General features: G+C 40.3%; 1 long non-coding RNA gene across 1 annotated transcript; it reads left to right on the forward strand.

The window, feature by feature from the left end:
* Positions 1–13,959: 13,959 nt before the first annotated feature.
* On the forward strand, positions 13,960–14,665 carry LOC147930655 (uncharacterized). The gene is made up of 2 exons (XR_015575536.1): positions 13,960–14,335; positions 14,593–14,665. It is a non-coding gene; the product is annotated as an uncharacterized LOC147930655 (long non-coding RNA).
* The last annotated feature ends 412 nt before the right edge of the window (positions 14,666–15,077 follow it).

A 15,077-nucleotide genomic window follows, 5' to 3' on the forward strand; every position in this document is an offset into this window, starting at 1 on the left:
GTTTGCGTAAGAGGTGAGTCTGCGGTAATGCATGTAGAGTAGATGCATGTAGTTTTGGTTAAAAGTTGATGCATGCAAATATGGTAGGATTCAAGTTAAAATCACCATGTGAAAATGAACAAGTTGCATGATGAGTAATTTGGAGTCACTTAAAATTTGGTTAAGAGGATTGCATGCATGCCAAAAGGGTGGCAAAGCCTAAGTAGTCTCGGTTGCGGGTGGAGTTGTGCCAGGGAGGACCGGTCAGGAAGTCTGCAGCTTTCGTCCCTAGACCGGATCACCTCGGTGCAATTCTCATCGTGGCGTCCCGTGGCTGTCCGATGGCCTTCGTGGTCATAGAACGGTTCGGATGCGTTACAACGGTGGTATCAGAGCAGTGTTTTCGAACCCGCGAGCACTTGTGCGTTTTAAAGTTTTATCGAGTAAATGAGTCGCAAAGACGCAAAGAATTTTATCCGGTTGTTTGCTTGTCTAGATTGAGTGAACCTTAGAATGAACAAAGTGTCTTACCTTGTTTCTTGTGGGTTTTAGACGTCTTCTGGTGATTCAGGTTGCGGGGATGGTTCAGGAGATGAGGGGCCGAGACATGAGGATTGTGGGCATCACAATGGGTTCTTATCGACGGAGTCAGGGATGAGCCAAATGATTCGAATGATTGGGATGAGGACGGGGTGTTTGACGCTGATGACACCAACTTGTCTATCGAGACCGACCCATCCGAGTGTTTAGAAGAAATGAAGGAGGTGGAAGCGGATCATGATGATCAGACGATTGTGTTGGAAATTGGTGAGCCAAGTCGTCTCCAAGTTCGAATGGATGCGCAAGGAAAGTTTGAAACTATTCCTGTTGGAGATCATGGAGAGGCGGAGGTGGAACTCGCCGACAAGTTACAGAAATTGCTGTTGGATCTTGTGGAGGATTAGGGCGACGATATCAGTCCCGAGAATTATATGAGGGAGTATCCAGAGGCAATTGATAGAATTTTAGATTTCTTGACGGACGTGTATGTGCTGGAAGAAGAAGGTGCTACTAGTGGTGCAAGAGTTGTACCCGAGACCGGAGGCACTAGTGGGGAGTGACCAGCGGAGGAGAGACTGGAGACGGTTGCGAGGATTCTCATAATGTTTAATGAGATGCGTTCACCGGAGAGAGCGGACGAAGGTGATGGAGAAGTTGTGGTACCGGAAATTGAAACAAGTATTTTTATTATGGGTGGTGAATGATGAATGTATGCAATGGTGAGATATGTATGGAATGATGGATGGGTGTTTCAATTCCCCTTATGCTGTTGCAGTATAAGAGGTATCAATCCTAAATGAGTGTTTGTGACCAATTAAGATATGCATATGAATCTAAGTTAAGACAAATGTGAAGATTGTTTGTCACTAACAATCCTAAGATGGAAATGTAAAATGCAGAAAATAAACTACAAGAACTAAGTACTAGATGCAAATGAAACTGAATGACTGTAACAGTAATGAAGCAAGAACGGAAATAGGAACTACTACTAATGAACTAATGCAAGACAGGTAATGAACTGAAAACTAAATGAATGCAACTAAAATGAAAACAGGAATGAAACAGGACAATCACAAATCATAAACAAGAGTTCTGGGGATGAACTCTAGCAAGCACTCGACCGAGTGTAGGTCGAGTACATGGTCGAGCTAGAATAATCCGGAAAACAGAGCAATGCTAGAAAAACAGAGCAATGCAAATACGAATCAAACAACAAGCAAGCAACAGGATTAAGACTAAGATATCAAAAAACAAAGAAGGCCTTGAGGAGGGATTCATGGGCTAGACTAATGAATGAGGCTATCACACTTTGGCCAACAAATCTCAAGCAAAGCTTTGAGCTAATCTCTAGACACATTAATCTAAGACAAGCTTCTTCCACTCTCATGGCAAGAATCAATCAAACCTATGCATCTCTAGACTTGTTCTCACAAAGTAAAGAATCTACACAAGCAGGCATTAAGCAATATGTCTCATACCAAGCAAAACCTCTAATCTCTTAGCAAGCAAGATGGTAAGCTCTAGATCTAGCCTTATCTATGCCTCTTAAACATTGGTGTGATGCTAAGAAGCTTAAGATCAGATCCTACCCTCTCAGATATAGGATCAGCATTAAGAACATCTACCCTAGAAGAGATCTACAACAATCAAGCTTGACCAAAGCAAACAAACCTCAAACAAAGCCTAGCCTAACCCATCCTCAAGATCCTAAGGAAACTACTCACAACAATACATGATGAACAAAGTCAAAAACCCAGAAAATATTGAAACTTGCATTATCAGAAGGATGAAACAAAGATCTTCAATATTGATGAAAGGATCAAACTCAAATTCTCAATATTAAGAAAGTTATGAAACCAACAATATTGAGGAATTTAGTCTTTTTCAAGTACAAAATCTAAGAAAAATAAAAGTGCAAAAGGAATAATTCCCAAAAGGAATAATTCCCAAAAGGATAAAAACTAGGTTTAGAGAATATCTAAAAAGCTGGACTCTTTTGGTGGCTGCAGGTACAAGGCTTTATATAGGAGGGGAGTGGAAGCCCTAAAAATACAAAAAATCAAAGTAGTCAACGGCTCGGTCAACTCGACCAGTGCTCGGTCGAGTGGCTGGTCGAGCCGGCTTCTCTCGTGCAATCTCCACTCGGTCGAGTCCTCCTCAGCACACGGTCGAGTGTCTGGTCGAGTGTGTGGTCGAGTTGGACTCTGGACCTTGGTTCTTCAGCCTTAACTCCCTTGTTTCCTCCTCATGATTGCTTCACATCTCTTCTCCATTGCTTCCATGCTCCTTAAGCTCCAAAATCACTTGTTTATGCATGAAAAGATGCAAATGCAATGCAACTAAACTCTAATGCATGATTGGTCCTAAAGCTATGCAATAATGGTTAAAATGGATAGCAAAAGATGCAAGGTGTGAATAAACTAAGGGAAAACATGGTAAAATATATGAACATCAACACCCCCAAACTTAGTCTTTGCTTGCCCTCAAGCAAATAAGCAAGACATAAGAAGGTAAGTGAGGTTTGAAAATGGGATCTCAGCTCCTAAAGCTTGCAAATAGACCATCTAGAATCAATGTCCAAGTTACTAATACTATGATGCAAGTTGAATGAGCTGGAATTAAAGACTTTAGACAAGCATTTCACAACCTTTATTGATTTGAGCCTTAGATATCCACATGCATTCAAATCAACCATTTCCTTTAACATTCATTAAACAAGAACATGAATCAATTCTATGCAATGCTTAAACTCATTTGGCTTGGTAATAAAGGGTTTTGAGACAATGATGGTCTCTTTTTAGAGTGGGGCTTGTCAATATCAAGGTTCTCTCATGAAAATGGATTGAGCTTTAGAAGAATGCTAAAGGTAAGAACACCTAGACACATACAAGAATAAAACCTTGTCTACCCAAAGGCACCCAAAGTGTTTATCCTAGCAATCTAAACCCAAATGATCCTAGTGCTACCCTTTACTTCTTCTTTTCTCTTTAACCCTTTTCTCTTTTGGTTTTCAAGTCTTAGGAGATGTTTTCTTATTTGATCTTTCTAGTGGGATGGGGGATTCTTACTTATTTGCTATGGTTCTCTTTTCTTCTTATTCTTAAGACATATAAGCATTTTGCTAAACTTTTCTTTTCTTTCTTTTCTTTTCCTTAACTAGAACCATCTTAAACAACATTTTACTTCCCATCCTTTCACTAGACTTTTGCTTAAACACAATCTCCTCTTAAAGACTCTACCCCTTTTTTTCTTTCTCTTTTCTTTCTTTTCTTTTCATAACAGCCAAGTCCCAAACACAACAAGTGAACCACCTAGTCCTATCTAGTTTTATAAATGCAAACTAGAACTACACAAGGTCTTACTCTTGTCAGTTCAAACCTAACACTTTCTACCAAGCTCAATCCCAAAAATAGGCCTCACACACTCAAGAACCAACAAGGCTTGAAAGAAGGTTTGGTTTAGGGGTAGGGGAACTGATCTTAATGATTTAATCAGCTACTTGGATCAACAAGAGTGGTAAAAAGGAGAAAGATGATCCAAGTATGTATATGGTATCCATGAGTTTAAAACAATGCACACATTGATAATTAAAAGTCAATATTAGGTTCTTATAAATAGGAAATTGTTTCAAATCTCAACATGCTTCAATTTAGACCAAATGCAATGCAAGAATTCAAGGCTTGGTTCAATCTTATGCTTCTAACTACTCAACTAGCATCAAAGTACTAATAACTTGGGCATTGATCCTAGTCTAGTGAATAAGCTAGCTAACAAGGAAATACTCATCATAGATCCCTAATGCAAATATTATACAATTCTACATGAAACATGCTAAACAAGATCCTAATATGCAATGCAAACTACATGAACACTCTTTTTTTATGAAGATTTTTCAAAAATTTTCAAATTTTTATGGTTTTTCTATGCCTTAGATGCTTATGCAAGTGCTAACATGATGATGATAAAAATTTGAAATAAGAACACAAAACACAATGTCAAATGCTATCTCAAACCCTCCCCCAAACTTAAATCACACAGTCCTCTGTGTGAAAGAAATTGGATTGAGGATTCAAGATCAAAAACAACAAAACACAATATGAAATGCAATAATATTTACAAGTGAAGGTGATAGTGGTACCTTAGGGATTGTGGAAGAAGTTGTCCACATCCATCTGCATGCTGTCATAGGAGTAGTTGGGGTCTTGTTGGTGACTTGGAGATGGGCTTTGGGGCAGCTCGACGACGGCGATCGACCGTGACTCGGTCGAGTGCGTGTCCGAGTGGGGGGTCGAGCTGGACTGCGAGTCTCCATTAACTGTCCCTTCCTCTTCTATTCAGACTCCCTAGCCTCCCTGACCATGAAAACACTAAAGCAAAAATCAAAATACCAAAATTCCAAAGCAATATATAAAGGGATACCTTAGGGACTTCCTCCCTAGTGAGCTTGTTTAAAGTCACTGAGCTTGACTTCTTCTAGCTTTTCAAACTTGAGTTGGATACCAAGGAGGTGATGAAGTCCCCCCTGGTTCTACTTGATAACCCTTGTGTTCCTTCTTGATCACTGCTTCCTTAGCACTTGAACCATGTTTCTTCTTAACCTTGAGCTTTGGCCTTGCTCTCTTCAAAGTCCTTTTGTTCAGCTTGACTTGGAGATCCTTGACTAAAGCAGTCATTTCTTGAACAGAATTCTTAAGCTTCTCCACTGAATCTTCTTGAAAGGTTAGCTTAACCCTTGAAGCAGTTTCCTCACTTGAGACCTCATGATCCTCTTTTCTTTTGATAGTGTAAGGTGGATCATATTTTGAAGGCAGATTAGTGGGATTGTTGATGTCAAACTTCATAGTGAAGTCTTCAGTCAGGTGGAGCTTGATAGTCCCCATCTTCACATCAATAACAGCCCCAGCTGTAGCTAAGAATGGCCTTCCCAAGATAAGAGGGTCTTCAGGCTCTTGTTCCATGCTCATGATTGCAAAATCAGTTGGGATCCTTGCTTCTCCTATTTTGATAGGGAGGTTTTCAATCATTCCAACCATATCCCTCTTGGATCCATCTGCTAGACTGACATAGAAGTTGCTGTCTTTGAAGTCCTCATACCCCAACTTCTCAGCCACTGAGTATGGCATCAAGCTCACTGAAGCTCCTAAATCACAAAGGCACTTATTGAAGTGCATGTAGCTGATGGAACAGGGTAAGTTAAATGAGCCTGGATCTTCAAGCTTTGTTGGGACAATAGTTTTCCCAGTCTCTTTCAAATCCTTCATATCTTGGTCATGAGCCCTCTTCTTTGACATCTCAAGTAAAAAATCCTGATAGAGAGGGTGTGGAGCATACTGTTCCAAAGCAGGTCCTCTCTCTTCTTCTTGGTAAGCAATGATGACCTCTTATATGGCCATCACTTCCTTCTTCTCAATTACACCCTCTTCTTTCAAGGCTTTCTCTTTCTCTTGTTGCAAAGCTATCTTCTCCTTTTTCTCAATTATCTCCCTGAGTTCTCTTATCTTTTGTGCCTTGAAACGCCCTGGGAATGGTAGAGGTGGTTTGTAAGCAGGAGGAATGTATCTAGCAGGCTTAACAGCTTCTGTGTCTTCAACTCAATCAGTCACTCGATCAGGTACTCGATCGTGTGTGTGGTCGAGCACCTGGTCGAGTTGTTTCTCTGCTTCAGTCTGCTCAGTAAAACCTTCACTCTGGGCTTCAATTAGTGATGAATCCTCCCCATCTTGAACCTCACTGCCCTCAGTGACATATTTCTCATGGAGATGGATAGCTTTAGCAGTGAACTCCCTTTGGTTTTGAATAGCTTGTTGAGGATGTTGGTGTGGCTTAGGAGCTAAAGTAGAAGCAATGGAGCTCTCCATGTACTGGAATGAAGAGGTCAGACTCTCAAGCTGGTGACTCAGGTCATGAGAATAGGAATTCAATTTTTGGTTCAGCTCTTCAAACTGCCTTGCCTCCTCAATCTGCTTATTGGCTTGCCCAAGCAACAATTGTTGCATCATAGTGCTTAAGTCAGGTTCTTGGGCTTGGTAGGTCTGAAACATTGGAGTGGGACACCATTGAGTCTGGAAACCTTGTTGCTGGTGCATGGGTGCATAATAGAACTCACTGCCTTGAAACATAGTTACTGACTCAAACAGACACTCGGTCGAGCACAGGCTCGAGTTGATGGTCGAGTCGACTGGGAAGTGTTGTCTATTTAGATCCGGCGTCTGACTCGGTCAGGTGCTCGATCACGACTCGATCGAGTGGTGGTCGAGTTGATGGTCGAGCTGGCACCTGAAACTCAATCACAGACAAGCAGGAGAAGAAACAAGAGCAGTAGTGAACAAGTGGTTATACGAACTTAATCTTAGACTAATATGGATCCTAAATGTCACAAAAACACACTCAAATGGGCAATGGCGCCAAATTGAAACAAGTATTTTTATTATGGGTGGTGAATGATGAATGTATGCAATGGTGAGATATGAATGGAATGATGGATGGGTGTTTCAATTCCCCTTATGCTGTTGCAGTATAAGAGGTATCAATCCTAAATGAGTGTTTGTGAACAATTAAGATATGCATATGAATCTAAGTAAAGACAAATGTGAAGATTGTTTGTCACTAACAATCCTAAGATGGAAATGAAAAATGCAGAAAATAAACTACAAGAACTAAGAACTAGATGCAAATGAAACTGAATGATTGTAACAGTAATGAAGCAAGAACATAAATAGGAACTACTACTAATGAACTAATGCAAGACAGGTAATGAACTGAAAACTAAATGAATGCAACTAAAATGAAAACAAGAATGAAACAGGACAATCACAAATCATAAACAAGAGTTCTGGGGATGAACTCGAGCAAGCACTCGACCGAGTGTAGGTCGAGCTAGAATAATCCGGAAAACAGAGCAATGCTAGAAAAACAGAGCAATGCAAATACGAATCAAACAACAATCAAGCAACAAGATTAAGACTAAGATATCAATAAACAAAGAAGGCCTTGAGGAGGGATTCATGGGCTAGACTAATGAATGAGGCTATCACACTTTGGCCAACAAATCTCAAGCAAAGCTTTGAGCTAATCTCTAGACACATTAATCTAAGACAAGCTTCTTCCACTCTCATGGCAAGAATCAATCAAACCTATGCATCTCTAGACTTGTTCTCACAAAGTAAAGAATCTACACAAGCAGGCATTAAGCAATATGTCTCATACCAAGCAAAACCTCTAATCTCTTAGCAAGCAAGATGGTAAGCTCTAGATCTAGCCTTATCTATGCCTCTTAAACATTGGTGTGATGCTAAGAAGCTTAAGATCAGATCCTACCCTCTCAGATATAGGATCAGCATTAAGAACATCTACCCTAGAAGAGATCTACAACAATCAAGCTTGACCAAAGCAAACAAACCTCAAACAAAGCCTAGCCTAACCCATCCTCAAGATCCTAAGAAAACTACTCACAACAATACATGATGAACAAAGTCAAAAACCCAGAAAATATTGAAACTTGCATTATCAGAAAGATGAAACAAAGATCTTCAATATTGATGAAAGGATCAAACTCAAATTCTCAATATTAAGAAAGTTATGAAACCAACAATATTGAGGAATTTAGTCTTTTTCAAGTACAAAATCTAAGAAAAATAAAAGTGCAAAAGGAATAATTCCCAAAAGGGTAAAAACTAGGTTTAGAGAATATCTAAAAAGCTGGACTCTTTTGGTGGCTGCAGGTACAAGACTTTATATAGGAGGGGAGTGGAAGCCCTAAAAATACAAAAAGTCAAAGTAGTCAACAGCTCTGTCAACTTGACCAGTGCTCGGCCGAGTGGCTGGTCGAGCCGGCTTCTCTCGTGCAATCTCCACTCGATCGAGTCCTCCTCAGCACACGGTCGAGTGTCTGGTCGAGTGTGCGGTCGAGTTGGACTCTGGACCTTGGTTCTTCAGCCTTAACTCCCTTGTTTCCTCCTCATGATTGCTTCACATCTCTTCTCCATTGCTTCCATGCTCCTTAAGCTCCAAAATCACCTGTTTATGCATGAAAAGATGCAAATGCAATGTAACTAAACTCTAATGCATGATTGGTCCTAAAGCTATGCAATAATGGTTAAAATGGATAGCAAAAGATGCAAAAGGTGTGAATAAACTAAGGGAAAACATGGTAAAATATATGAACATCAGAAATAAAGAGAGAAGATAATCCAACTGATGGATACCCTAAGATGGGGGAATCAACGACCAGAGAAGTGGAGGTGATCGACCTCTTATCGAGTGACGACGAGGGGATTCCAACTTTTGTAGTGGAACCAAGGAATGAGCAAGACCCAATACCGAGAGATCGAGATCAAGAAACTGATGCTAGTGTGGAGCCTAGAGAGGACGCGAGATCAAGGGCTAGTTCGAGCCAAGTTGTGAGATACCAAGGTGGACCAAACCAAGTTGTTCCAGACCAAGCGGAGCCAAACCAGATTGTGCTGAGGCGCGACAGTCCCATTCGAGCCATACCTTTACGGATGGTGTTACCGGGACAAGAGGAGGAACCAATAGACCCAGATTTGGAAAGGATCGCTAGAATGGTTGAGTTAAGGAGGTTGAACCGAGAGGAAATAAGATTCAAGAGAGGAGAGGGTAGTTCAAATTCGAAGAGGCCGAGGATGTCGTATCAAGAGTTTCAGGCAAGGGAGCAACCACAGACGCGGCCAGTGACCTATCAACCTAGAGGCCGACTGAGAGTGAGAGCCACTGCCCGGAAGAGAGTGGTGTACCCAAACCAAGTCCATATGCGGAACCAACCTTATTGTGAGCTGTACGAGGGCATTGGAAATATGACGAGGAATTGTTGGAGGACGGAGCTAAGGTGCATGTGTGATCCAACAAACGTGGAGTGTGAATGGTGCGGGATGCGAGGGCACTTTGCCTACCGCTGCCTGAACCTAGATCTTATGAGATACACGAGGCCGTGTGATTCGTGTGGGATGCCGGGGCATCTGAACAATCATTGCTGGAGGAAGAAACCACAAAATTTGATGATCCCAGAACGTGTTGTGTGTACTGAGTGCGGAAACGCTGAGCATTTCACTTATAACTGCCCATATCGAGTCGTGCGAGAGAGAATGAACTCATTCAGTCGACGTGTGGAGACGGGAGAGAACCCGATAGGACGAATTGATTGAGTGGAAGTGAACCCGCCGGATCAAGCTGGAACCTCAACGTCTGCTGCCTCTACCTCAACCGCATCTCCCGCTGAACCGCCACCTGATGAGCCAGCTAGGGAGTGTGTGTGCACGTGCGAAGCGTGTACTAGGCTCAGGAAACAGTAGAACTTTTGGGAGTAAGGGAAGTTCTTTTTGGGGTTTGTGTATAAGGGTTGGATAGTATTCTTTTTGTTGTTTATAGACTTAACCTTGTTGTGTTTGTCTAGGATCCGAACCCTTAGAATTATCGGCTAGGTGGAGTAGAACCTCCGTATCTTGTGTAAAAGTACTTTGTGTTCTCTAGCCGTATTGTTGTGTTGGTTAAACTGCTTGCTAATCTTTGCTTGTTTGAATTACTTGCTTTGATTGTTGCTTGAGTTTTATAGGTTGCATAGTTAATTATTTGCATAATTAGCTTGCACGCAATCGATGAGGATTCACGTAAGTCACCACAAAGCGCGATCAGACAAAAGAGAAGAAGATCAAGAAAGTCCAAGAAAATTCAAGGAAATTCGACCAAGAAAGCGCGACCAGTTTAGATTAAAAACAAAAGAAGGAGAAGAGAAAAGAAGAAAAAGGATGGAGAAGGATGGAACGAAATTCGAAAGAAATCGAAAGAATAAAAAATAGTGGTGCAAATCAATCGAAAGTGGCAAACTAAGAAGGTCGAACCAAATATGACCAAGGAAGTGCGAAAAATAGTGTGTGGTCTAAGGAGCAGGACAAAGAGGATGCAAGAAGATAATGCATAGAAGAAGAAAGTAGTCTACGAATAGACAAAGAGGGTGCAAAAAAATAATAGACGGCAAAAGAGAAGCATTATTATGCTAAAAGACGAAAGTCACGAAGGATTATCAAACCAAAATTTCATAAGTATGGGAGTTGGAGGAGAAGTTCACATTGATTAGGGAGAGGAGTTATGTGAAGCTAAAGAAAATTGAAGGAAATTAAAAATCCTAAGGAGCGTGAAGCTAAAGGAATCAGAGAAATGAAGAAGAGTAAGGAACCAGAGAAGCCGAATAAACAAAATTTTATGGTCAACAGCGAAGAGAATAAGAAGTAGTACGATAAGCATATCAAGAAGGGGAAGTGAATCAAGTTATAACTCGGAGGAAAAGAAAAGAGTCAGGAACAAGCTGAAGAAAGAGAAGTAAAGAATATAAAGTAGTGGACAAGTCATGGTGCATCAAGGCAAAAGCCTTAGTACTTGAAGAACATAAAGATTAAGAGGAGCCAAGTGAATGCTGGAGATGAAGAAGTTTTCCAAAAACATCAGCGAACGAGTAGGAAGTGAGACTATGGAGACGAAATAACAAAGGAAAGGAGGATTTCTATAAAGATATCAACGTGATAGTAATCACAAGGCAACAACACCTATGTCAAGAAGTATCGACATCACAAAGAGTGAAGGATAAGGCATGAGAATTCGGGGATAAATTCTTATAAGGGGGGGGGGGAGAATGTAGTGACCCTCACCAAGGGCAAAAATCCCAAAATAAAAGGTCGAGAAAATGACTTGGAAAAGACCTAAGAAAGAAGAAGAAGAAAAATAAAGGAGAACGACCGAGGGAAGTCCGAGGAAAAATTTGTAAGTCGGAGAATAACCGAGCCAAGACTAGAGTAACAAGATGCGCGATTGAGACCTTAAGACCGATCGGGAGTTGGAATAGTCGGTCAGGTATCGAGAAAAATTAACCGAGAGTGTCGAGAAAATTGTCCAAGACGTATCGTCGAAGCATCCGAGACATGCTGCCGAAGAGACCGATAGCATCCAAGACACCGAGAAAAGCTGATCAAGAAATGTTGAGAGGACCGAGAGGCGTGACCAAACAAAACGAGAAACGCCAGGAATCATCAAGAAATGTCAGACGAGAGACGGATTTTGCCGAGAGAAACAAGAATCGATTTTTCTCTCATAAAATTGACCAATCAGATTACATGTATTATCATGCACTAATAAAACCGAGTTAGTGGGCTTAATGGCGATTAGCGATTGGAGAGTGCTAATCACGCTCCACATGCAAGCGAGGAGGAAGCCATGTGTCAAAACGCACTAAGGGAAAAGAGGAAGAGTTCGAGCCTATAAATAGAGGGTGTGAGACTTCATTGTTTCATTTTTTCTCATTTCTCTCATTTCTCAAACACTAAAACACTTAAGCTTATCTCTCAAAGTCGAGAGAGAGATCGAGAGAGAGAGTTCATCGACGCTTGTGTCGAGAGAAAATCAAGAAGAGAGGGTTATTGTGCCGAGAGAGATCGCCGAAGAAAGACGAGAGAGTGATCGTCGAGAATTATCACTTTGTCGAGAGATTCTGTCGAAGAGTTCGTCGAGAATAGACGAGGATCGTGTCGAAGAGATCGTCGGGAAGAACCGGTGATAGTGTCGAGAAAGAAAGATTGAGAGCGAGACGTATTTTGCGATCGAAGAAGGTCGAGAGCGAGACGCGGTTTACGGTCGAGAACGAGCCGAGAAAAGGAAGTGGTTGCGGAACGAAAGCAGACGAAGAAGCGGGAAGCTGTTCGACGTGAAGGGGGGTGGATATTGCCTGATCAAGTGGTGAAGTCCGGTAATCATCAACGTTTGCGTAAGAGGTGAGTCTGCGGTAATGCATGTAGTTTTGGTTAAAAGTTGATGCATGCAAATATGGTAGGATTCAAGTTAGAATCACCATGTGAAAATGAACAAGTTGCATAATGAGTAATTTGGACTCACTTAAAATTTGGTTAAGAGGATTGCATGCATGATGAGACTTAGTGAATTTACTAGCAATATTTCTTGCTTAAAATTGGTTGCATGCGTGATTAAAATTGGCTAAGTTCATTTGAAAGTTTATTGCATAAATTCATGTGAGGTTGACGTGAATGCATAAACGAGTTTAAAGGATTTAAAGGGGTAAATCGAGTGAACTTGTGTGAGAAATTGGACTAAAGAGGATTTAAACGGTTTTCAGGAAAACATGGCAAGTCGCAAATGATACTCGGCCTTGTCCGGGCTAACACTATGCACCAGGCCACAAGGGTTGCAAAGCCTAAGTAGTCTCGGTTACGGGTGGAGTTGTGCTAGGGAGGACCGGTCAGGAAGTCTGCAGCTTCCGTCCCTTGACTGGATCACCTCGGTGCAATTCCCATCGTGGTGTCCCGTGACTGTCCGATGGCCTTCGTGGTCATAGAACGGTTCGGGGGCGTTACAGTCACGTACATAACCTTCATCAACACCGAATGCTTAGGTTAAAACATCCGAGAGTTTAGTTTCATCTTCACATGAGTCTAGTCTATTATGGTGCTATGGCTAATTCAATCTTCATCTGGTATTCATTCTTTTCCTTCTTCCTTTCCTACTTCCTCCTTAAGATTTGAGAATAATCGACTCAGTTTCCAACATCAATGTCTATCTTTTTTATCCAAACACATTCTTCATGGTAGTTGGATCATAAATACCATAGCAATTAGTATGTTTGGACCATATCTGTAGTATGTAATTTTATAGACATTTTGTAATGAAACAGTTACAGTCATATATACTTTTATTGCATGGCTTTATCAGAAAAATAAACATATCTGTAGTATGTACCATAAAAAAAATTGCTCTAATATGTCCTTATCGCAGGAAAAAAAACAATAACAACAAGTCAGATAAAAACAAAAAAATCAGTTATTGTTTCTTTGTAGGGAAAGTATGTGTTTTTTTTTTTTTTTTTGGTTTTTAACGAATAGGAATCAAAGATATTAAGTAAGCATCTCTTGTAAAATAAAATTTATGTTTATGAGTTGTTTGTTATACTTTGATTTCTCTTTTTATTTTTATTTTAAAAACACGATAATATTGATGATATGAAATATTAGTTTGCTCGTGATATTAAAATTTGATTGTGAGCTTTGTAGAGTTTATATATATTCAATTGGTTGTTATAAGGGTTGCGTTTCTTTTTTAATGGAAAAAATGGACAAATGTAATGTATCATTTTTTTATCAGCTTGTTTAATTGAACAGCTTTTGTTTTTGTGAAAGCTATATATCCTTTTTTTTACCTTGTTAAAAAAAAATTACATGTCTTTTTTACTACTAAATAATTATATTCAACCAATTCTAAAATTTAAGAATAAAGAAAATCATAAATACTAAAATGGTAAGTGAATAACGCATTTAAGGCCATCATTAACGGGGGATCAGTTGGGGTGTTCCAAGCCCGTTTAAAACATAAAAATAATGAATAGTGGACTTAGATCGATTTTTTGGGTCTACATGTAGATCAGTTTGAAGCCCAGTTCTCATGAACGTGTCACCACGTGATACGCTGCGTTTTTTTGCGGAAGACCCAAAATTATTTCATTTCTGTATCTCTTCCAAATCGAGACTAGGGTTTGCGACGAAAGAGAGAAAACGGCGACAGCTTCCTTTCCTTCATCCTCGCCGTAGAAACACCAAAATCTTCCGTCTAAACCACCCAAATCGAGAGCTATTGCATGGTGAAATCAATCTTTGCTAAGGTTTTCCGAGGAACCGATCTTTGCTAACTTCTCATCTTATGTCGACTGATATCTCCGGCGATTTGATGGTTTAGTCGAAATCTTCTAGCCGACCCATTGTCTAGTCGTCTCCTTTGTCTGGCATAGATCATCTCCGGCGATATAGAGGTAGTCCCGTCGTTTCCCCTTTCAGTCATTGTTTGTCGGATGTTTCATCGATTTAGGGCAAAATTGAATTAGGTTTGGGTTTTGTAACATGGTATAGGGTTTAGATTATCTGTCAATTAACGGTTTTAATTAATCAATCATGGATTTTAGTGAGCTCTTTCTTATGACAAAATTCCGAGTGTTATATGTTGTTTATGAAATCGACCTTACACTGATTAACTTTATTTGTTTTGTTGCTTTGTTTCTGAGGCTTTTAGGCGAGATCAAGCAGAGCAAATTAAGTCAAGGACTATCAACAAACCTGCATTTGGTCGAAACTAAAAAGGTAAGTCACAAGGTTGGTGCATTGATTAGAGTTGTGTTTCGGATGTTAAGTGTAGTTGTGTTGTGGTTTGTTAAGTGTTTAGGGTTGGTGCATTGATTAGAGTTGCTTTGCAGTTTGTCTATGTTGTGGGTTGTGTGTTGTGCTTTTTTCAGTGTTGTGGTTTGAGTGGTGTTTGATGGTCTCGGATGGTTGTGTATTAGTGTTGTGTTTGTTAAGTGGTGTGGTTTGAGTGGTTTTTAAAATGGTCTCAGATGTTTCTGTAGTAGTGTTGTGGTCATGTTCTTGTTCGATTTTTGAACATGATCTTGTTTCATGGTCATGTTCGCATATGGTAATGTTTGCATATGGTCATGTTTTAGTATGATTGATGGTCATGTTTTAGTATGGTCTTGTTTGATGGTCATGTTTTAGTATGGT

The sequence above is a fragment of the Camelina sativa genome, chromosome 12, assembly GCF_030686135.1.
Source record: "Camelina sativa cultivar CO46 ecotype springtype chromosome 12, ASM3068613v1".
Lineage (NCBI taxonomy): Eukaryota > Viridiplantae > Streptophyta > Magnoliopsida > Brassicales > Brassicaceae > Camelina > Camelina sativa.